The sequence below is a fragment of the Protopterus annectens genome, chromosome 1.part1 (genome assembly GCF_019279795.1).
Source record: "Protopterus annectens isolate FY-2018-M chromosome 1.part1, PAN1.0, whole genome shotgun sequence".
NCBI lineage: Eukaryota > Metazoa > Chordata > Ceratodontiformes > Protopteridae > Protopterus > Protopterus annectens.
This window is the reverse complement of record NC_056726.1, coordinates 1254681692-1254704835: the sequence shown is the minus strand read 5'-3', so window position 1 is coordinate 1254704835 and position 23144 is coordinate 1254681692. Positions and strand designations below refer to the sequence as shown.

Here is a 23144-nt window from a genome sequence, read left to right as displayed (position 1 = left end):
CAAAAGGGGCATTGTACTTAATTATGGGCCTGATGAGGGATGAGTAAAGAGGCACGATGACCTCCCCTGATCTAGATGTGAATCCCTTCATGATTAGGTGGGCTATATAAAATGTTTTTCCTAACTATTTTGGCCACGTGGTTGTCAAATGAGAGATTGCTATCAACTTGGGTCCCCAGGTCCCTAATTACTTCTTCTGTACTTAATGGATTACCACCTATGTGGTAATTTGTGGGCACTTTGTTTTTGCCAAAGGGAATGACTATACACTTTTTGGCGTTTAGCTTGAGGCCATGGCTCTGGCACCAGTTGTCTGTTTCTATGAGGCCCTTTTGGAGGATGCTTGTGTCGGCTGGAGAGTCAACTATGGCGCCCAGTTTGCAGTCATCTGCGAACTTGGTGAGCCACAGTCCTTCCATGTTGGCCTGTACCTCCGAAAAATATATACCGAACAAGAGAGGTCCCAGGACTGAGCCTTGTGGGACGCCACTTGTAACTGGTTTGGAGATTGACATGGCTCCAGCAATTCTAACCATGTGTGTTCTGTCCTTGAGCCAGTTTGCAACCCATCTAGTGACATAGGATTTTATATTTAAGCTGGTGAGCTTATCTATAATGCCCGACTGGGGTATTGTATCGAAGGCTTTTGCGAGGTCCAGGTAGGCTGTGTGGACCACCTTCCCCACGTCAATGGCCTTGGTGATGGTTTCAAAGAAATCAACCAGGTTTAAGAGGCAGGATCTACCCTTAACAAGGCCGAACTGGGTAGGATCCAGTGTCTGTAGGTCCTCAATATCTTTATTTATGATGTCCATGATGATCCTTTCCATAGCTTTGCAGACCAAGTTAGTCAGGCTTATAGGGGATAGTTTCCAGGATCCGTTGAGGCACCACCTTTGTGTAGAGGGACCACTGTTGCTGTACGCCACTCTTTGGGTACATATCCTGTAATAAGGCTGATATTGAACAGTAGTTTTATGTTTGGGTTTAGCTCTTCTTGGAGTTCATGTAGGACGCAGCCTGGGACACCATCTGGTCCCATTGATGCTGTGTTTTTTGCTTTGGAGAGGGCGGCTCTTACCTGAGCATCTGAGATGTCAGGGGGGCAGCACTCTGCTGGGATAAAATGTTGCCCTTTTGGTGGGGAGGGGGAGAGAAGTTTGCGCTGAACCTGTCAGCTAGGATGTTGGCAATGTCTGTGGGTTTGATGTATTTTTTGTCATTTTGGAGTAATTCTGAGCATATCTGAGAATTCGCACCCAGTTTCCTAACATAACTAAAGAAAGCCTTGTGATTATCCTTAGTGTCCTGTGCAATTTTTCTCTCGAAGCTGACCTTAGACGATTTTATGAGTGCCAGTAGTTTTTTGCTAATACTGATCAGAGATGCCTTCCCTTTTTGGGATTTTGCTCTATCATGTAGTAGCTTCCTCCTTCTATTGTATAGTTTGTTTATGGCTGGGGTCCACCAGACAGGACGTCTGCCTTTGGAGGATTGGGTCTTGGTTTTATTTGGGATTGCATGAGCCATGCATTCCTGAAGGTGTTCATAGAATGCGTTTATAAAGGATTCTGCGGTCTGGGCCGTATTTTCCACAGGCTCGGGGGCTTTGAAGGATTCCACCTCAGTTTTGAGGAGTGTGAAATTTGCTTTAGAGAAGTTTTTCACTGTGGTTTTCTGGGCAGGGGGTGGGGTCGGGATGTGAATATCCAGTGAGATTAGTTTATGGTCTGATCTTACCAGTGAGGGATACACTTCTGGTCTGGAGCATAGAGTCCCCATGTTGGTGATGATCAGGTCCAGTATGTTTTCCCCTCTTGTGGGAGTGGTAACAAGTTGTTCCATAGTATTTGAGTTTATAAATTCTAGGAACCTTTGGGCTAGGGTGTTGGAGCTAGAGTAATGCTCCCATTCTATGTTTGGGTAGTTGAAGTTGCCCAATATAATGGTGTTTGGAGAGACCTTCATATTTTCCAGTGTTCTCAGGAAGGCCGAGTGGGGTTCCTGGGTTTGGGAGGGTGGTCTGTAGCAGGCTATAAACTGGAAGGAAGTTTTACCCACTGTTAGTTGCACATGGATAGTCTCTGATGCTTCGTGCTGTGCCACCAACCTGGAGGTGTGGGTATCTTTGACGAATATTGATACTCCCCCTCCTTTTGTGGTTCGGTCCAAGTTTTGGGGCCGAAAAGCATGGTATGAGGTATAACCTGGTAGTGCTGGGGTGCTCTCGGGAGCCTTGAACCAGGTTTCTGTTACTGCACAGATATCGATGTTCTCCATGCTAAGGAGAGTTTTGAGTGTGTGCATCTTGAGGTTTAGACTTCTGCCGTTGAGTAGCATTACTCTTAGTTTCTTATCCCTTGTGATCCCTATGGAGGTGGGTTTGTCTTTTGAGCCTTGCCTAAAAAAGGCACTATGGGGGAAGCAATAGCCTTTGCCAATATCCGAAAGCCCAGGGGTGACAGGTGCAAGCTGTCCCTAGCGAAGCATCGTGGCTTGTCGAGCATGTCATCCCATGCTGACAGGCATTGGATCCCCTTTGAATAACACCAATACTTAAGCCAGTTGTTGAAATTGATCATCTTATCTTCATATTGTGGCATCATTCTTGGTGTGGGTAAGATGCTATTCAAGGTCAGGATCATACCGACCTGGGCTACATGCTCAGAGTGCTCCTCTATGTCTCTTTTCATGTAGTCCAGGGAGGTACGTCTCAGGTCATTCACACCAGCATGGACAATGACTGAGTCATATTTGTACTTGCCTTGGAGTGACCTGAGTGCTTGTGTTATGTGGCGGATCCTAGCACCCGACAGGCAGCGCACAGTGACCTTCTCCTTGTTCAGCCTGGTGAGTGGGACGTCAGTGTGCCTGACAATAGAGTCACCTATTACAAGTGTATCAGGTGTGTTGTTTAGCCTTAAGGGCTGTGACTGTTTGGCACACTGGCTTTGTGAGCTATGTGTTGCACGTGTTTTGTTTTGGGGTAGTGGTTGCTTGGGTTTCTGCTTTGGAGATCTCTGCTGCTTAGGCAGATTTTTATTTAGAGCCTCCAAGTATGTTTTTGTGTGTTTATCTGTTTGGTTTGCTGTCGTTGTAGGTCTATGTGAGAATGGAATTGTAGTGAGTGTGGTTTCCTTCTCCTCCTGACTGGTTATGCCAGTACTGAGTTGAGGGAGCTTAGCCTCCAGTTTGGCAATATGGTTGCATCTCTCACATGTGTTGGAATTTGTTGGGAGGAGGAAAGGGTTGTCTGTGTACATGAGGCAGTTGTAACATTGCCTCAAGATTCCCAGATTCACCAGCTGGACCGGAGAGTAGATTGACAACTGACCTTTGGACATGCTAGAATAGTATTGGGAATTCCTTTATAATTGAAAAAAAGGGCCAATGGGAACAAGGTACTCAAGGGGAGTTTGTGAGGGTGTAGTGCTTTTAATTTTTTAGTGCTGACTTATATAATTGCTTTAGTGAGCAAGTGCCAGGTAACTTAAATGCAATGTGTTACAGGTAACTTAAAACGACAAACAGTAACTTTCTTTCAAGTGAAACAAGGAAATTTGTACAGTGAGCAATCCAGATATCACTAGGGATCCACAGAAGCGCTGAAAAGCTGCATTTTAGGTGGAATTAGCGTTTCAGGGAAATAACAAGCAAACAAACAACAAGCATACAAACAAAACTAGATTCAGCAGGCCTGGATCTAGTCTATGCTACAGCAAACAAGGTGTACCAATTTCAGTAAGAAACAGTTCAAATATGCAGGCACTATAAGCCTTTAACCAGAAATTCCCAGCTCAGAAGGGCAGAGTCCAGCCTCTCCTCCCACAAGAGTGCAGACCACGAACCTTCTTAATGTAAAATAACTGGCCTGAAGCCCAAGTGCTTAAACCAGAACTAATACACTTTTAGAATAACAGACACTGAGCCCTCAATCAGCAGTTCCCAACTTAGAAGGATGTAAACTACCTGCCCTGCCACCACAGTGCAGGCCACAAACCTTCCTAATGTAAAACAACTGGTCTGAAGCCCAAGTGCTTAATCCAAAAGACTTAGAATGATAGCTACACTTTAATCAAGTTACTACCAAGCAGTAATAAATACAATTGAATACTTTAAAGAATGCCTGGATTAGTGCTCAAGTTATACAAACAAAGCTAGATTTAGCAGGCCTGGTTCTAGTCTATGCTACAGCAAACAAGGTGTACCAATTTCAGTAAGAAGCAGTTCAAATATGCATGCACTATAAGCCTTTAACCAGAAATTCCCAGCTCAGAAGGGCAGAGTCCAGCCTCTCCTCCCACAAGAGTGCAGACCATGATTTACATCCCTTTACTTTGCTGATATCCTTCCAGCTGCCATCTGCGCAGTTATTTTTACAGATTTTGTTTCTCAATAACATACTCCTTTACATGGATGCCATACTTTAACTAAGCTATGCAGCACATTTACTACTACTTATTTTTCAGCATGTTATACTATTTCTAAATTAACCCTTTATACTTCATATCATTCTTGCAGCTTTTATTCAAGCTAATAATCATGTTAGCAGTAGTTTGAAATGACAGTATATACTATATAGAACAGAGTATTCTTTCAGGTCCCCATTTTTTTGATTTGTTTGAGGAATGGACTAAACTTCACTTAAAAGACTGCATTTGTTTCATCAGCATTGCTATTTACAGGATTTACCACTTTGCTCATATTTACAATCATAACTTGTTGCGTTATTGCAACTCTTTGTAACCTATAGCATGTAAAACAAGTCCAAGCTGTCATTATTATTATGACTCCCAAAACTACCAACACAGGATGTATTAACCAATTTAGCAATTTGGTCCCAGATGATGACCATTCTTTAAATATGTCCCACCAATTATGGGCAATGTCAGCTTCAGTTTATGTCTCTTACTATTAACACTGGATTATTTGAAACCACACATATAAACTGTGTTGCCACTTTAACAAACATTTTGAAACTTGAAGGCAATATTGTCCATTTATACTAAATTGTAATCTGTCTATCAAAGATACTTGTAATAACTTACTAAATAGTAAGATTTCCTTGTGCTTGTAAATGTATAATCTGTGAGATATCTTGTTTTACTTGTTTTTATACTAAGGTCTTTTAAATCTGCATTTGGTATCTTTAAAACTTGGAAATGTAATATTGAAGTGCAATATTGTCTTTTGGTATCGTTGTCCTATCATTGTACAAGTGGATGGTACTTTTACCACTTGATCTGTATGAAGTACTGGCTTATTACCCAGAATGGTAGTATTTTAACCCATTGTCCTTTTTGTTGTATTACTGTGCTGTTTATAGAAATAAACAGAGTATTGGTAGAAATCATACCATTTTCTTCCTCTGGTGAGTTTATTCTAATTTTTGTGTTATTGTCTACACACTGTGACATTTTTGCATGATGTCTTCTCTTGTTAGAACTGTTACATTTTTAGGGGTAATGTACAGCATTTAATAGAAATAGAGCTGTTTATTGAAATGTTTATGTCAGTCTTTGATTGTTTCTCTACTTTTATGTATGCCTGACCTTGTTTAGCTAACCATGCTGTTATATTTGTGTTAAATGTTATTTTTTTAAATATACATGCTATGTGCTTTTTAAAACTGAAATTGTCTTGTGTTCTATTTTGTGTAGCATTTTTTTTCTAAGTTTTATTCGTAAAATATTGTAATTCCCTCTGTTTTGATGTTCAGAATGATGCAAATGAAATGCAGATGTCGTTGTTGAATGCTGTGTGCCTTGTCTCACAGATGCATTTTTCTCTATAGTCCTTGAAGCATGTCCCAGACACTGAACATTCAGCTTGTTTCAAGCTGTACCAGAATATATGTGTGCTACCAAACAGAAATACATGTATTTAACTAACTATATTATTTTTACATATATTATAGCAACAAATGTATATATGCATCTAACTAGCAAATAGGTGTGCACATGTGTTTATACATATTTAAACATATCTATCACTGTATACATTCCCTCTGTTTTGTTTTAAATACAAAACTGTCTATAGTCAAGTTATATTGCTATTAATTAGAAACACATTGGGAAACAAAACCTTTAGATTTCCTTTTAATACAGAAAGTTAACACAGCTTAATATTGTCAGCACAATGATGACAGCCATTACTATTAGAACTGGATAGATCTGAATATGACTCTATACAATGATGTTTTATACAGCAATTTATTGACAATGCTTGAGAATTTTATTGCAAAGGCATCGCAGTCTTGTTTTTTTGAAAAAAAAAACACATACATCACAAATGTCAAGCTATGACTTGTTACTCTATTTACAAAGATAAACCATTTACTATATACTGTATAGAATACACTTGCTTGTACAGATTGTTTTTGTATTTGTATATACATGGCTGTAATGTACACTCAGTCCAATTTTTAAACCTAGCATTACACTGAATCCTGCTAATTACATACCTTTTGCAGTACTGTTTACACAGTTAGTGTAAAATTGAAAGCATGCCCTTTCCCCTGTAGTATACATTATTTTATTGCAGTATTGTTTGTTTTATGCTGTGAGAATTTAATGTATGCTTACCCTTTTGGCTGTTACATAGACTGTGACACTTTGTTCTTACACATTTGCTTATTTATTTTGCTGTTGCCTATACTGTCAAAGTTGTAATAGGAATTGCTTTTGCCAATTTTGAAAATACATTTACTGTTACTAGTAGTTATTTGTACCCTCCCTTATTGCAAAGGGACCTGCATAATTTAACTGCGTACTATAGCCCATGTATTGACTGTACTCACAGTATTTACTTGCAAACAGATTATTAATGACATGTATGCACATGTATGTGACATCTTATTACAATTACTAAACAGGATTAGACTTTTGTGCTTTTTGCTTAATGCTGTATGTGAATACTTAACAATAATATTTTAGAAAAACATAATCCATTTGGCCTGACAACCAGTCTTGTTTCCTTGACCTTATAAACTTCAGTACCAGTAACATTTTATCTTATGCAACATTTCTTGTAACTACCCATTCCAGCCTGGAAAGATTTGAGCTCACATACTTTTTTCTTTCTTTTTTTTTTTTTTTGTGCGCATTCCAGACACTCCTTCGGCACTTACTCATACCTTCAGTCATTCATTAATATACTTGCAACTTGATATTAGAATGCAGTTGTAAAACTTTTAGAATTATAATAAACATTCGTAATTTGCCTAACTATGCATAATACTGCTTTTGAAGACTGTTTTTGCTGGAGTTTTTTATGTTATCATACAATTACAAAATATTGTAAGAAACAAAAGAGATATTGACTTAACTAACACATGCTTAAACCAGATATATTTACATTTGCTGTGGTCTGCCTTTTGCTGCACTTTAGATGAAAAAAAAAATGCATGCATGTCAGTCTTGTGACGTCATGTCTTGTCTGCATTTAACTACTCTCGTTTGATTTCTATGCCATAGAACTGTTTTATTTTAAATGGTTTTAAAATCACTATTTAAGTGCCTTGCTTTAATTGAATGAAAGTTTGTGCTGTGTATGCTTAACCATTTTCTAAAGGTAGATTAGTAGGTCGTAAATTATTTTTTTATCAGCGCAGTTAACTGCAGCCGCTTTAACTCTTTACTAACCAGATTATATTTCTCAGTATTCTGTTCTGCTGACTTGGAAGCTGTTATGCACTTCTGAAAAAGTGTTTGCATATGTTGTCTGAACTTTTTGAACTCACTCTGACTGTGTCTTAGAAGTTTATTAAATCATTTTGTCAGTTCACCATGAACTTCGTCTCTGTTCTTATCTGTTTTGTAATGTGCAGTGGGTTTATGCCACTTTTGTGTAGCAAGATGTACAGAAGATGTTGTAAATAACTGACTTGACTGAGGTTGTAACTCTGAAATTAACATTTTACATATGGTGACAGGACATAAACATTTACTATCATACAAATGATGCTGCTGTTTAAGATACCAGTCAAACATAATGCATTTACATAAAGCATTAACATTAACTAATAAAGTACTGCATGTACTACAGTTGTGTTTATACCAATCTTTAAATCCTGACCATACATGTGCTGGACTATTAATATTGTCTGCCTGAAAGGTAGTGTTACACTCTACAGTTCTGTTCTTTTTGACATCCATGCTGTAGAATGAGAAACAAAAAAAATTACCAGTTTCTGTGTGGAAGATGATCAAGTCTTCCATCGAGAAAGCGTAGAATGTCCCTCGTTGATTCTCCCAAAAGGTGGCCAAACACAGTTGACAGATTCAGTTGTGCAAATGTACAGGACCTGTGGAATTTGCAGAGATGCACTGTTCTGCTACTGGATACGGTGCATAAGAAGGAGGCAAATGTTTGCTCTGCAATTGGACATACTAACTGAATAAAATGAAAAAGAAGCTGTAGTTGTCACAAGGAGAAACCATGCAGTCCATCAACACTGGCTCACCATTTTAGAATTATGTGCTGCCTTCCGTTGGTTACTTTTTGTTATTTACTTATTTGATTTAAATAACTTTTTGTTATTTAAATCAAACAGAACCCTCAGTGGCGTTGATTTTCCCTCACATAACCTCAAATGAAACCAAAGTAGTAATCTGATACTGTATTAATATTTTAACATGTTTTGTATTTCTGTACCTTTATAAAATTAATCTTAACTGTTGAACTTTGTAATTTTACTGTGTGACCCTCAGGTTGTAATTTACTTTTCAGTGTGCAGTTCTCTGCCCCCTGTTTTAACATAGCTATTCCTTTTGCTGGTGTCATTTAATTCTGGAATTTATTTTATCTTTAACCCATAAATCTACATGTTCCTGTCATAACTAATTCATTAAATTCTGTACAGTTGCACTGTTTACCGCATATAAATTCTTAGAAGTGTCATCTGTGTGTACTACTGTACATTCTGTAGCATTTTTATTTTTCCATAAACTCTTGTTACTAAAGTCTAAAACAATATGTAACTCTGATGACATGTCTATACATAGTACAGAGCTGTAACGCTTGGAACTGTTAGCTGATGTAACCTTTGACCCTTTAAATCCTGACAAAACTTCACTCATGTCTTCTAGCAGAGGTCTATTTGTAACTGAAATCAATATGTCTGTATTAATCAGTACATTATTCCATCTTTTTCTTTCTGTAAAGAATGAAATAATCATTTCTCTCAACCTTAAACAATGACAGATAAATAATCTGGTTTGGTGTTGGACTGCCACACCATTTATAGATGAGCTGAAAATCCTATTTTATAGAACCAGCAACAACAATGACTTCAGCTATGGCATGCATTTCTTTTTTTAGTTTGCCCTGAAACAATAATAACACTGCTTTGAGTTAAAGAATGTATTTTTCTTTACTTTGACCTGAAGCCTGTATATCATTTATGCTGGTGTTTAATTTATAAAACTGATCAAAATCTGCTCTCTGATCCCTCTTATAACCCCTCAGTGCAGTATTTGCACTGGCTTTTGAAAACAATACACTAGAATTTATTACATTCTGAACACCTGTATTTGAAATAACATGAACTTGACACTTACAAATGTTTGCTTTGTGTCTTGTCTGGAAATCTGCATGTTATGTACTTTTGGGACAGACAGGAAGAAGATAAAGAGGAAGCAAGGATGTCCAGCAAAGAGGTGGATGGATTGTGTGAAGCCTAAATCTCAAAATGCACTCACTTGAGGCACTCCTTAAAATGGAGAACATTGATATCTGTGCAGTGACTGAGACCTGGTTCAAGGATCGAGACAGCACCTCTGCATTACCAGGCTATAACTCATATCACACTTTTTGGCCATCTAAGCTGGACTGGAACACCAAAGGTGGAGGTGTGTCTGAAGAATTATGTGCTGCTTTCTGTTGGTTACTTTTTGTTATTTACATTTGCATGCAAGCACACCACAGTATATTAACTCTTAATATAACAAACTACTTTTAAATACTGGATTGCACTAAGTACAATAAATATACGGAGGCAAACTGCTTCAGTAAACTGCTTTAGTCAGTGTGACATTTCTGTTACATTTGACTTTTGGTTCTACAAATATGCAACACATAAGCTATCAGCTCTCTATAGCAAATTCCCAAAGTCTGTTTAAGCATAGTTACATTTATACCAGAAGGTCTGGTATTGTTCTCAAAGTCTGATGTAATACAGTTCTTTCTTTGTATAACAGTATTCCTTTGTTCCCTTGTCCTTGTTTCTTTGTAGTTTGATGATCCATGGAAACTCAGTCTTGCATTATCTGAAATGTGGTGTTCCAGCACTTTCTGAAACTTGATGTTACATTTCTTTACTTTGCTGATGTCCTTTTAGCTGCCATCTGCACAGTTATTTTTACAGACTTTGTTTCTCAATAACATACTCCTGTATATGGATGCCAAACTTTAACTAAGCTATGCCAGCACACTTACTACTTCCTACTTTTTAGCATTTTACACTATTTGTAAATTAACCCTTTATATTTCATATAATTCTTGCACCTTTTATTCAAGCTAATAATCATGCTTGCAGTAGTTTGAAAAGACAGTATATACTATATAGAACAGAGTATTCTTTCAGTGTCCATATTCATTAAGGGTATCCACACCTCCAGGCTAGTTGCTCAGCATAATGCATTTGAGGTGATCCAAGTGCAACTAACTCTGGGAAAAACTGCAATCCAAATTGTAGCTTGCAACAGATCCCCCACTATGCCCCAGCACAAGGTATATAAAGTTTTACTTTTCCATAACGCTCCATTATATAATAGTAATAGTAGCAACAGTACCCAGTTGTTAACCAGGTAGACTCACTGGACACACAGTTCCTCTTTAGGTGCAACCTAGGAAAAATGCCTGGTTGACTGACTTGCTCAAGGATACACAGTAGGCAGGTGAGGGCTGAGACACTCAAACCCTTTAGTGCAGGAGATACAGCTCACAGCCTTAACACTCTGCACCATCTACCAGGTTTATTAATTCACCGGGATTCAGGTATAGGTAACGTGTCTTAGTTAGATTGCATGCCTACCAGAGCTTGTGGGTGATTTGGTTTGGTATTTGTACAGGTGCAGTGTCATCACTATTCTCGACTGTGGATATACTGCCTGACATGGGAGACCTCGCTACCTCTGATGATGATGACAGTCAAATTTTAACATGGTCAAGGATCACAGTGTTAGTGTTGGAGATGAACAGTGAAAAGCTTACCTCCCCATCTCATTTCTCAGACATAGCTTCTGTGCCTGAAAACCAGGTTGACACATAAGGACAGTAAGATGCAGATAGATCTACCTAAGAAAGGAATGTCTTCACCTGTAATATACTCCCTCTTGGTTATGACAAGTTCCACTGAGCAAGTAGAACACATGGGTTGATGTTTTACTGGTGTCTGTGCATGCCACCAATACTGCCCACCATTTGAGCTACGAGTGTTAATGGCAGCAACCCACTGTATGTGCAGGGTCATAGATCAGGGAAAATATTACACTGCACAGTCCTTCTTGAGCTTAGAAAGATAGCATATGGTCTGTGTGGTGATCTCTGGGAGACCATGCACCACAAGTGCAACATGTGCAACATCTTGGACATATGATGCAGGGAGTTTGCATGTATCTGATGCCCCTGTATGGGTAGATATCACAGTTGATCCACTTTCTGTGGCTGGTCCACCTCAGTCTTTGGTGGACAGGTGCACTGTGGAATAAGAAGGCTGTGTTAGGTACACATAATGTACTCTACCATTCCATGTTGAAGAATGTACATTGAGATATGTATGTTTACATGGATTTCTGACAGGACATAGCTGTAGCTGTTCTCTGCTATGATTTGGTGATTTCTAATAGGTGTCATTAACCATGGCTCCAGGATTGCCAAATACTTTTCCTGGGTAAAAATCATACAGTAGAAACCACTGGTATAGGTCATGTGTGCCATATGTGGTAGTGATGGGCACTGCTTGGGTTGCTTGCAGTCACGTTGTATGTTATACCCTGTGCATTACAGAAGTTAGACAAATAGAAGTGAAGTTATGGGCTATGTGTGAAGTGAAGGATTTAGTCTAAAAAGTATAACACAAGTTATGCCACAGCATAATGGAAAGTTGAGTCCCCAAAGTAAGGGGAAACAGGTGGAGCAGAAGGTACCTGAAGAAGAAATATGGGAAAGAAAAAGAAATGTAATATAGTGCAATATTTATGCAAAGGAGAAAGCAAAACTAATCAATACAAAAAAGCTGTACCAAAGATATTTGAAGAGAAATATGGGCAAAGGCATCCAGATATGGAACATTTCATAATACAAAATAAGAAAACAAAGAGAGAAAGTACTAAGAGGGTTAGTAATAGAGAAGTTAAAGAAATAGAAACTGAAGTTATGGATTACCTGTGAAGTGAAAGATTTAATGTACAAAATCCAACTCTGATACACCGCAGCATGATAGAACAGTGAGTCCCCAAATTAAGGGGAAACAGGTGAAACAGGAAGCATCTGGTCACTGCCACATGTAGATACTCTGGAGCCTTCAGCAGGAAACCAGTACAAAAGTTCAGCTGGAGTTGCACACCAAAGGAAGGAGCAGGAAGCAATGGCAACTCTAACACAGTCGATGTTGTACAGTGATAGGCCAGTGAGCTCCCAGATGAAAGGATAATGGATGGTGCACAGATGCTTGGTGCCAGAGCCATGGGCTCAAGCTCAATGCCAAGAAATGTATTGTTATCCCCTTTGGGAAAAAACATGTATCCATGAATTACCATATAGGTGGCAGTACACTAAACACAGAAAGTGTGATAAGAGACTTAGGGACACAGGTGGACAGTGGTCTCACCTTCGATAACCACATCGCCACAACAGTCAGGAAATCCTTCTATGTAGCACACCTCATCATGAAGGGCTTTTCATCCAAAAAAAAGGAGGTCATTGTCCCACTGTACTCATCCCTCATTAGACCCATTATAGAATACAACGCCCCATTTGGTATGTACCTCTCAAGACATCTGCAACAACTGGAAAGGCCTCAGAAATACCTCACTAAAAGAATCACAGGCCTAAAGCAGATGCCCTACGCTGACCGCCTTAAAAAACTCCAGCTATACTCTGTCGCATATCGTCTACTCAGAGGCGATCTCTGCTTAACATACAAGGCCATGTCAAACCCAGAGCTGTTGGACATGCTACACTTAAAGAAATCCCAATCCCTCAGAGCTACACGCTCCAGGGATCTAAACCTTGTCATCACAATAAACAAAACATGCTGGAGGGATAGGTTCCTGACCCAGAGACTCCCCAGACTCTGGAATAGATTGCCCATACATGTCAAGCAGAGTGCCTCTTTGGACCTCTTCAAGAGGAACCTTGACGATTGGATGGGAGAAAGGAAATTCACCCCAGGGATCACGTCAGTCGCCCTGCTAGACAGGGGTCCAGGAAAGTAAATAATGTGGGAAGAAATAGCCAGGGAATTGTTATGGCTAGGCTTGTATAGGCCCTAGGGCTGATAGCCTAGTACCAACCTATGAACCTATGAGCTGAAGGGAATATGTCACAGAAAGATATTCTGGAACTTTCTGTAGAATGTCCACAAGAAACAGAGAACAAAGAATGTCTGCTCAGTTTAGAAGAAAATGATCTAAGGGAAGAGTCAATTGATTTAATAGAGATAGATAGCTATGTTAAAGCTGATGGAAGAAATATGTTACAGAAATTTAATAAGACACAAAATGCTAGAAGTCTGATGAAACAAATGAACACAGTAATCAAGACTGTTAACAGGAATTCATGTGATATAACAGAAGTTAATAAATAAATAAATAAATAAGTAAATAGGATATATAATTGTGCAGCTAAATTATTAACAGATGAAGTCTTACCAGAAAATCACAGAGCAATAAGGGAAAGGAAGGGAATAAATCAAATGCCATCATGTAAATTATTAATAGAGAATACTATAAAGCACTTAAGACACAGCTACTGTCAGGCCCCAGTGGCCTAATGGATAAGACATTGGCCTCCTAAGCCAGGGATTGTGGGTTCAAGTCCCATCTGGGGTGATAAAAATCTTGATACAAGAAGTGTAACTGTTAGAAGAGGGAACATATCAACAAAAATATTTAGAAAGATAGATGTGATAAAAGCAAAACGCAGTATCAGAACAGACCAGGATGTATTGTACACTATTACAAATAATAAACCAAAGATATCAGTACAGGCAGAAAAACTTAGAATATATACAAATAAATATAAAGGAGAATTACAAAATAAGCAGTTTCTCGATGACCTAGAACATTTCATAGATAACTTGGGGAAAAGCAAAAGGAATAGGAACACCACCACAAAAAGAAGACATAGACACATTTTGGAAAAATATTTATGAAGACCCTGTGGAACATTATAAAGATGCTGAATGAATAGAATAAGTAAAGAAAATAGTAAGAAGTTCAAATGTACATAATATGAAATGGGATGAAAAAGTAACAGCCAGAGAAACTGAAACAAAATTAAGAAAAGCTCTTAACTGGAAAACCCCAAGCCCAGATGCCGTACCTAACTTCTAGCTAAAAGCAGTAACATCTTTACACAAAGATTTAGCACTAAGTAAGAACTCCTTATATACACATCCTGAACAGACACCAACCTGGTTAACAACAGGAAAAAAGCAATACTGCTTCTTATGACTGAAACAGCAAGCTATCCTAGAAACTATAGACTAATAATGACAATTTATAAACCATATAATAGAATTGAAGCTGACAGAGTTTATAGTCATTTAGAAGAAAACTCAATCATGGTAACAAACAAAAGGTAACAAAAGAAAGTCATGGAATTTGCTATTAAATAAAGTCATGATGGACAGTTGTAAAAAGGGGAAGAATGTAAGTATGCTATGGATAGACTACAAAAAAGCATTTGACAGTATCAAGCATTCATGGATAATGGAGTGCTTACAGATGTATAAAATACACCCTACACTGATCAATTATACTGCAACAACAATAAAACAGTGGCAAACCATTTTGCAGCTAAGTCATGATAAAGGACAAATTATTATCCCAAGGATAAAAGTTCAAAGGGGGATATTCCTGAGTGACTCTTTGTTATGGCTGTTCTTTTGTGTTGCCCTTAACTTATTAAGCTGTATACTTAACAGATTAGGTCATGGTTACAGTTTGGCACCCGAAAAAACAAACATTAGGTACACTCCCATAACCTACCTGGGTATTAATCCTGCTGATGATTTTTTTTTTTTTAAGAAAAGAAATTAAAACATCACAGTCTTTCCAAGCACCCAAAGCACACTTTTACTGAGACTGACAAACACTCTCAAGCTTTAATGCTGATGCATTTAACTCTAGGCTATCATCCATCAGCTGGGCCTGCCTCCATCACCTTACCCTCAATGAAGCAGTTCAAAAATTCATCCAGATTTTCCTTAATATTCTTAACTCACTAGCACCTGTAAGGAAAACTAGGATTAAGGCTAACTACACCCCCTGGCTTACTAAAATACTCACTCTCTTATGCAAAAAAGAGACAAGAGTCTGGAAATCCTGGCTTAAAACCAAATCGTCATCACTTTTCCAAAATTACAAAGAACTCAGAAACCTTACTAAAAAAATAATTACAGACAAGAAACAATTCTACAATACAGCCCAATCCTGCCAACACACTGATCCAAAAAAAATTGTGGAATGCCATCCATAAAATACTTCACCCAGGAAACCCTACAACCCCCAACTCCTATCCTAATAACACCACCCAAGAAACCGCCACCCTTCATAACAATTATATATGCTATCCGCAAACATACTCAAGCAGATCACAACTCCAATCCTCCCACCACCACTTCTAGTCCAACTAACCTGACACCCTTCTCAATCAGACCAGTACCCACTGCCTATATCAAATCACTCTTGTTCAAACTTAAACCTTGTTCTCCTTCTATGGATAACTTACCACCCCTCTTCCTCAAGATTGATGCTGATACAATAGCCTACCCAATCTCTCTACTAATAAATAGATCCATTCAAGAAGCCACAGACCCTGACATATGGACATCATTCCATACAATACCATTACATAAAGGGTGTAATTCCACTGACTCCTCTAATTTCAGACCTATAGCTATTCTTTCCCCACTATCTAAAATCCTCAAAAAATGCATCCATATTCAGCTTCTCAAACTGCTAATAAATGAAAATCTTTTTACTCCCACCAAACATGGGTTTAGGCCAAACTGCAGTACTGCTACTGCCTTCCTATTCTTTACTCATACTGTAGCCAAGGATTGAGACAACATCCAACTTGTATCTTGTTGTTTCCTTGATCTCTCTAAAGTGTTTGATACAATATCTCACTCCAGACTACTAACTAAACTATCTGACCTCAGCCTATCTCCACTCTTAACTGGTTCCCCAGTTACCTCACCAATAGGCTACAGTCAGTGAGATGACACACTTCCTCCTCCCCATTCCTATCTATTGAATCTGGAGTATCACAGGGGGTAACTGGCTAGGCTTAAAATAGCCCATAAGGGTAGTTAGCCTAGTACTAACCTATGAACCTATGAGTCCCCCAGGGCTCTATCCTGGGTCCTCTCCTATTGAATATATTTACTAACAACCTCCATATGTCCTGTAGCCACTCTTCTCTTATACAATATGCAGACGATTCTACACTTATCTCCTTCTCTGACAACATCTCTCACCTCCACACACTTACCCAGAACTCCTTGTTCATTGAAAGATGGTGTATCTTAAATCCCCCCCCCCAAAAAAAAAAAAAAACAAATTCCTTTTCTTCCTCCCTTGGTCTATATCATATCACAACTCTACCTTTACCATCACATCCCTTGACAACACTATCTTTGAAGCTGAATCTTGCACTAAGCTATTTGACACCATAATCAGCGATCAATCAAAATCCGACCTTCACATTCAACAGGGTATAAGAAAAATCATCAAAAACTTGGACTACTTTATAGAAATAAGAAATTCTTTACCTCTAACTCTAAACCTTATCTGACCAAGCTTTCCTCCTACATTGCCTACTCTATGCTGCTCTAATCCTCACAAACATTCAGTCTTCAATACTCACTAAGCTTGAACTAGCCTGTAATAAAATCACTAGATTTTCTACAAACTTACCTTACAACTATCACCACTGCCATGCTTTAAAAGAGGTAAACTGGCTAGAATTCCCCCAAGTGCTCTTACAGTCACAGTTACAAATCACACATTCAGCACTCTATAAACCTTCTGCCTGCCCCTCCTTCAGCTCCCTTGTATCCTACTATACCCCTACCCATCCTCTTTGTAGATCTGATCAACAACTATTTGTCATCTACAAATCCAACAAAAACAGTGGAACCTCCTATATAAACACTCAAGTGTTCCAGGCCTGGAACAAGCTCCTCTCTTATGTAAGAAATATCTCATATGCAAAACATTTTTAAAAAAGAGCTAAAACTCTTCCTGTGTAATGCATGGATCTTGCCCCACCTTCACCCTTCCTAACCACCCCACTCACCATCTGTCTCCATCCTCCTTTTATTCCTCTTTTCTGCTCCCATTTCTCTAAGCCTCTTGCTTATTGATGACGTACCATACTCACTATTGGAGCTACAATCTATGTAAATATCTATATTTTATAATACTTTTGTTACTACACTCTGTGTAAATAACTCTATACCAAATGTTTTTGGTTTTAACTATAGTATATTAGCACACTATTGAATTATTTGTGCACACCCAGCCTGTACCTGTTTTTCACTGTCTTATGTAACTGTTTAGTACTGCCTTATATTATCATACCTTTTATTTCTTATATGGCTTTGTACTTAGTATTTTTGCTTGCATGAACTTCTCCTCAGCTATCCCCTGAAAATGAGCTTCTAGCCCAGTTGGACCAACCTGGTTAATAAATGTCAAATAAAAACTGTCTTTCGGCTTTCCCAGTCAGGGGTCACCACAGCGGAACCCCGGTCCACTGATGATTGGCAGTAGATTTTTACGTGCTGGCTTGCCGAGCCTAACGCACAACCTTCAATGAAGGAACGCCCATTCACGCATGTCGCCACACAGAAGACGCTCTAACTGAGAGTCGAACGTGCAATGTCTAACTGTGAGGCGACAACGCTACCGCACCACCACCACCGCAGTCAATAAGTGTAAAGACTTATCTTCTTTTGTGGATTATTTAAAACTGTACAGTTCATTAGAGTAGGACCTGAAAGCACATTTGCAAGTGGACAAAACTTTGTCAGATATAAGAACTTCATCTGGTCTTGATAAATGTGCAAAAGGAGCATTTAAAGCAGGAAAGCTGCAACACCAACAAAATATCAGTCTGAGGCAGGAATGTGATATAAGGAAACTTGAGTAGGAAGGAACGTATAAATATCTAGGAATTGATGAAGGATCAACAATAAAACATGAACATATGGAAACAAAACTCAGTAAGGAATAATTTTGAAGACTAAAATTAATAATGAGAACAGCCCTGACATCTAGGAACAAAGTCCAGTCTATAAACCAATTTACTCTTCCTGTTCTAACTTACAGTTTCGGGGTGATTGAATGGCCCCATATGGTATTCTTTCAGTTGGACAGGAAAACAAGAAAATGCTTCATGCTTTTCAAATGATATATAAAGATCAGTGTATACCAAGATTATGTATTCCATGTTTTGAGGGAGGTATGGGCCTCCTTGAAATTGATTAAATGCATAGGTTTGCTTTCATAGGACTACATACATATTGGCTAACCTCACCAAATCCAAACATAGTGAAAATTTTAAAACATGAGGATAACAAGTCTACGATGACTTGCGTGTTTTGTTTAGCAGAAGCATATCAGTGTCAAGTGGGAATAGAAATCTAACCAGAAGTAAACAAAAATCAGGCAGCAACTGAATGTGCCAAAAAGCAAAATAAATAATATAAGGAAAAGGATCAGAAGAGAAGGCAAGAAATGTGGAAAAGGCATAAATACAGTTGCAAGTATAGACAAACTCCTGAAATAACCTTGTGTCAATTAGGATCTGACACAGGAATGGTTAAACAGAGATTAATTTAAACCAAAAGATGAATGGTTAATATTGGCATCCCAAGATAGTGAACTACATACACTTTGGTTTACAAAGTCCATTGAATATGTGGGAGTAACAGACAAATGCAGGTGCTGTAAAACAGAACTGGAAACAGTTACACATCTCGTTGCTGGGTGTGATACACTAATGGCAGAGGACCTGTATAATGAAAGGTATAATAATATGGCAAGACTGTTGCATTGAGGCTTCTGCAAATATTACAATACTGAATAAGCTGAGAAGCATTGGAAATGTGAGCCACAAAGCATTACAGAGAATGATAAAATTTGTATCATATGGAACCACTCATTACTAACAGTTCAAAAACAGATGCAATAAAACCAGATAAGTAGTCCATGAAAAGAAGACAAAAGTAGCATTGATCACTGAACTTGCTACACCTAGTGATTACAGTGTCTTATGTACAGAGAGACACAAAGTCATAAAATACCAGAATTTGCAGGCAGAAACAAGGGCAATGTGGAAGGATACCCAGAAACTTCCAATAGTAGTAGGAGCAATGGGTCTCATAAACAGAATTTGCAGTTGTATTTAGATATGTTACTATGCATGCATACTCTATGAATTGTAGGAATCATTTCTGGGCACATTGTAGGTGCTGCTAAGAGCAGATTTGGTGAACATCAAATATTGAAACAATAATAATTTCATGAACTTTAATCATACTTTGACATGGAGAAATTAAAATGAGTGCATTGCAGACCACCTGGGTTCATAGATTCATGGGTATGGTATATACTAGGCTAATGACCACCATGGCCTTTATAAGCCTAGCTGTACAAATCAACCCAACTATGTCCCTATATATCAAGGGCATTTATTAGGAAGGGGTATAACAATTAGGAAGTTTCTAGAGGTTATAGGGAGGGGGGTACTTTAGTTTGGACATTATTGTCTGCCTCTGTCTATCAGAAACATGGGGCCCAAATCTGGTATGAGTTTCTGATTTCCCATCCATTAGTCAAGGGTATGCTTAAATAGGGTTATGGATGGGGAGCCTGTCCCAGAGCATCAAGGTATCCTTTTCGATGCATATCGGTCCCACCAATGTGGATTATTTATGGCACAACAACATTTTTCTGTTGCTGTTCATTTTGCAGATGTGCAAAAGGTCCATCTGAGCTCAGTCAGAGGATGCTTTGTATGCCAGGCATAGATCACCTCTCGATAACTTGTAGGAGAAAGAGCATAGAGATAGAGCTTTAAGGTGATCCATGTAGGACAACATGTTTCTATCCTGGATTCTCCTGGTAAGGAATCTTTGGGGCCATTCCAACCATTGCGTATGTCTGGCCATGTAGATCATGAAGAGGGCATTATGCTCAGTGATGGGTCTGATAAGGGTCAAATAAAGTGGCACTATAAATTCCATGGACCTGGATGCCATGCTCTTACTTATAAGTTGTGTGACATAGAATGATATCCTTACTACCTTGGCCAAATGTTGGTCAAAGGCCAGGTTACTGTCTACATATGTTCCCAGATCCCCAACTACCAGGCCAACTCTTAGAGTTTTCTTGTTGATGCAGTAATAAGTCTGTGTGGCAGTTTTCCCAAAAGGCATTATAATGAGTTTCTTGGCACTGAGTTTTAGTCTGTGACTTTAGCAACAATCATTTGTCTGTGCTAGACCCTCTTGAAAGATATTTGTGTCATGGGGGAATCTATGATAGCTCCCAATTTGTAGCTATCTGGGAACTTGGTCAGCCAGTGGCCCATGACATTAGCCTTTACTTCGAGAAATAGATGCCCCAATCAGGTACTATTAACCAACTCTCAGAATTAGCCATGAATCCCTACATAACTCACTGGAATTCTAGCTGGCACACAGATAGAACTCAAGAAGTCAGGATCAGTGAGACAACTTCCACAAAAAGGCCAGTCACTAGCAGGATACCCCAGGGTTTCATGTTGTGCTCACTGCTGTTCAGCAAGTATTTATTGGAAGTCAAGGCTAATGCCAAAGGCCACTGTATAAACAAGTTTGCAGATGACTGTAAACTGAGAGCTATCATAGGTTCCCTCATGACATTGGCATCCTAGACGAGAGTCTAACACAAACAAATGACTCATGCCAAAGGTAGGTATCAAAACTCAGTGCAAAGAAATGTATCATATTACCCTTTGGGAAATTGTCCACCAAAGCTAATTACTCCATCGATAAAACACCCTTAAGAGTTGATCTGGTAGTTAGGGATCTGGAAACCTATGTAGACAGTAATCTGGCCTTCAACAAACACGCAGTCAAAACATAGCCAAGAGAGTAAGAAAATAATTTTATGTCACCCAACTCATAAGCAAGGTATGGTATGGTATCCAGGTCCAAGGAAGTTATAGTACCACTCTCTTCAGCCATTATCAGACCCATCATTGAGTGCAATGCTCCCTTTGTCATCTACCTAACCAGGCAATTGGGCAGTTGGAATGCCCTCAATGGTTCCTCACCAGGAGAATCCAGGGTATGAATACCCTGACCTACATAGATCACCTTAAGACCCTATCTCTGTGCTCAGTTTCCTAGAGGTTACTGAGATGCAATCAATGCCTAGCATATAATGCTTCCTCAGATCCAGCTGTGATGGATCTCTTGCACATCTGCAAAACAAACAGCACCAGAAACACTAGCTCCAATAACTTGAACTTTGTCTGTGACATAAATAGAACATGCTGGAAAGACTGATATATCTGTCAAAAGATCCCTAGACTATGGAATAATATCCCCATCCATGTGAAGCACAGTTGATCCCTTTCTGTAATCAAACAAAACCTTGATCATTGGATGGGAAATTGCAAGTAAAGTAATCTCCAACTGTCATACCCTCCCGCATAATCCTTAGCTACCTTCTTACTAAAATACCTCACCATATAGGCATCCAAGGTACTCATGGACACAACTGGGTCGGTCTGCATGACTAGGCTAATAAAGTCTCAGGCAGTCATTAGCTTAATATGAAGTTATGAACCTATGCATTCCATGGGCCTGCATGTGAGGGTGACACATCTTGACCAGCTTCTTCTTGTCCTTTTGTCCGCACTGTAGTGGTCCACAATTTTAGTTTCATGGAAGATATATGTTATGTTAATCATGAAAGAGTGACATGATGCTGCCAAAGGCAACAACATGCAACACTCTGACTGCCAGCAATGAGTACAGCCTGTCCCATATACAGATTTATAACTGCAGGTGTAACCCTATACATGCTTTCATGGTCTGCCTCCCATATCTCTAGGGCTTTAGTGTGGTTATTAACTCTGGAGCTGGTGTCTTTCCATGTAATATATATGCATCTCTGAATAATTAACTCTACCATGTTGTTTCCCTTCATTTGCACCCATGAGTGCCCTCCTTTTAATAGCCCTGCACATTACTATATCATTATACTGCTATTTTAATACCTTGAAGCCGGCAGTATTTCTTGAGTTTCCAAGCCCATACTTAGTGTGTCTCAGACCAGCTCCTACCCAGCATGTGGCCGATCTTCAAGCAAAATTGTTACTACAACTTGAAAAATGTTTCTAAATCTCAGGGATGGTATTATCAGCTGTCATTGTAAATGCTTATTGGGCATATATTAATGAAAGCAACAGATACATGCTACATAATCTAATGTATGAAATAGAATACTGATTCTCACACAACAAAAGACAACTGTCTCCAATATGTAACAGGCTATTCCCAAACAATAGTTCCAGCTTTATTACAATGAAGTGCAGACCTTTCAGTAGCAGCAGCTCACCTATAAGAGTGAAACAATCACGTGCCAGCAACTTACCACAGTTAAAAAGCAGGCACCTGTAAACAGATCACATCTTCTTTGTTACAGTCACTTGTGCATAAGAAAAGGAAATGTGCATTTTATTGAATTTGTTGATGAAAATGTACAAATTTCAATTGTCCCACCATCATCTGGGAAACCTACACTAGCCCTAACTTGCTAGTGCAAAAGTTCCTTGACTGTATTAATTCAAATGCCCTGAAACAAATTGTTCATACCCTGACAAGAGGAGCAAACATACTATATCTGGTCCTCACT

At 38.8% G+C, this 23144-nt stretch overlaps 1 non-coding gene across 1 annotated transcript; it reads left to right on the top strand.

Annotated features, from left to right (window-relative positions):
- The first annotated feature begins 13981 nt into the window (after positions 1-13981).
- Positions 13982-14054, top strand: TRNAR-CCU. The gene has a single exon. It is a non-coding gene; the product is annotated as a tRNA-Arg (tRNA).
- The last annotated feature ends 9090 nt before the right edge of the window (positions 14055-23144 follow it).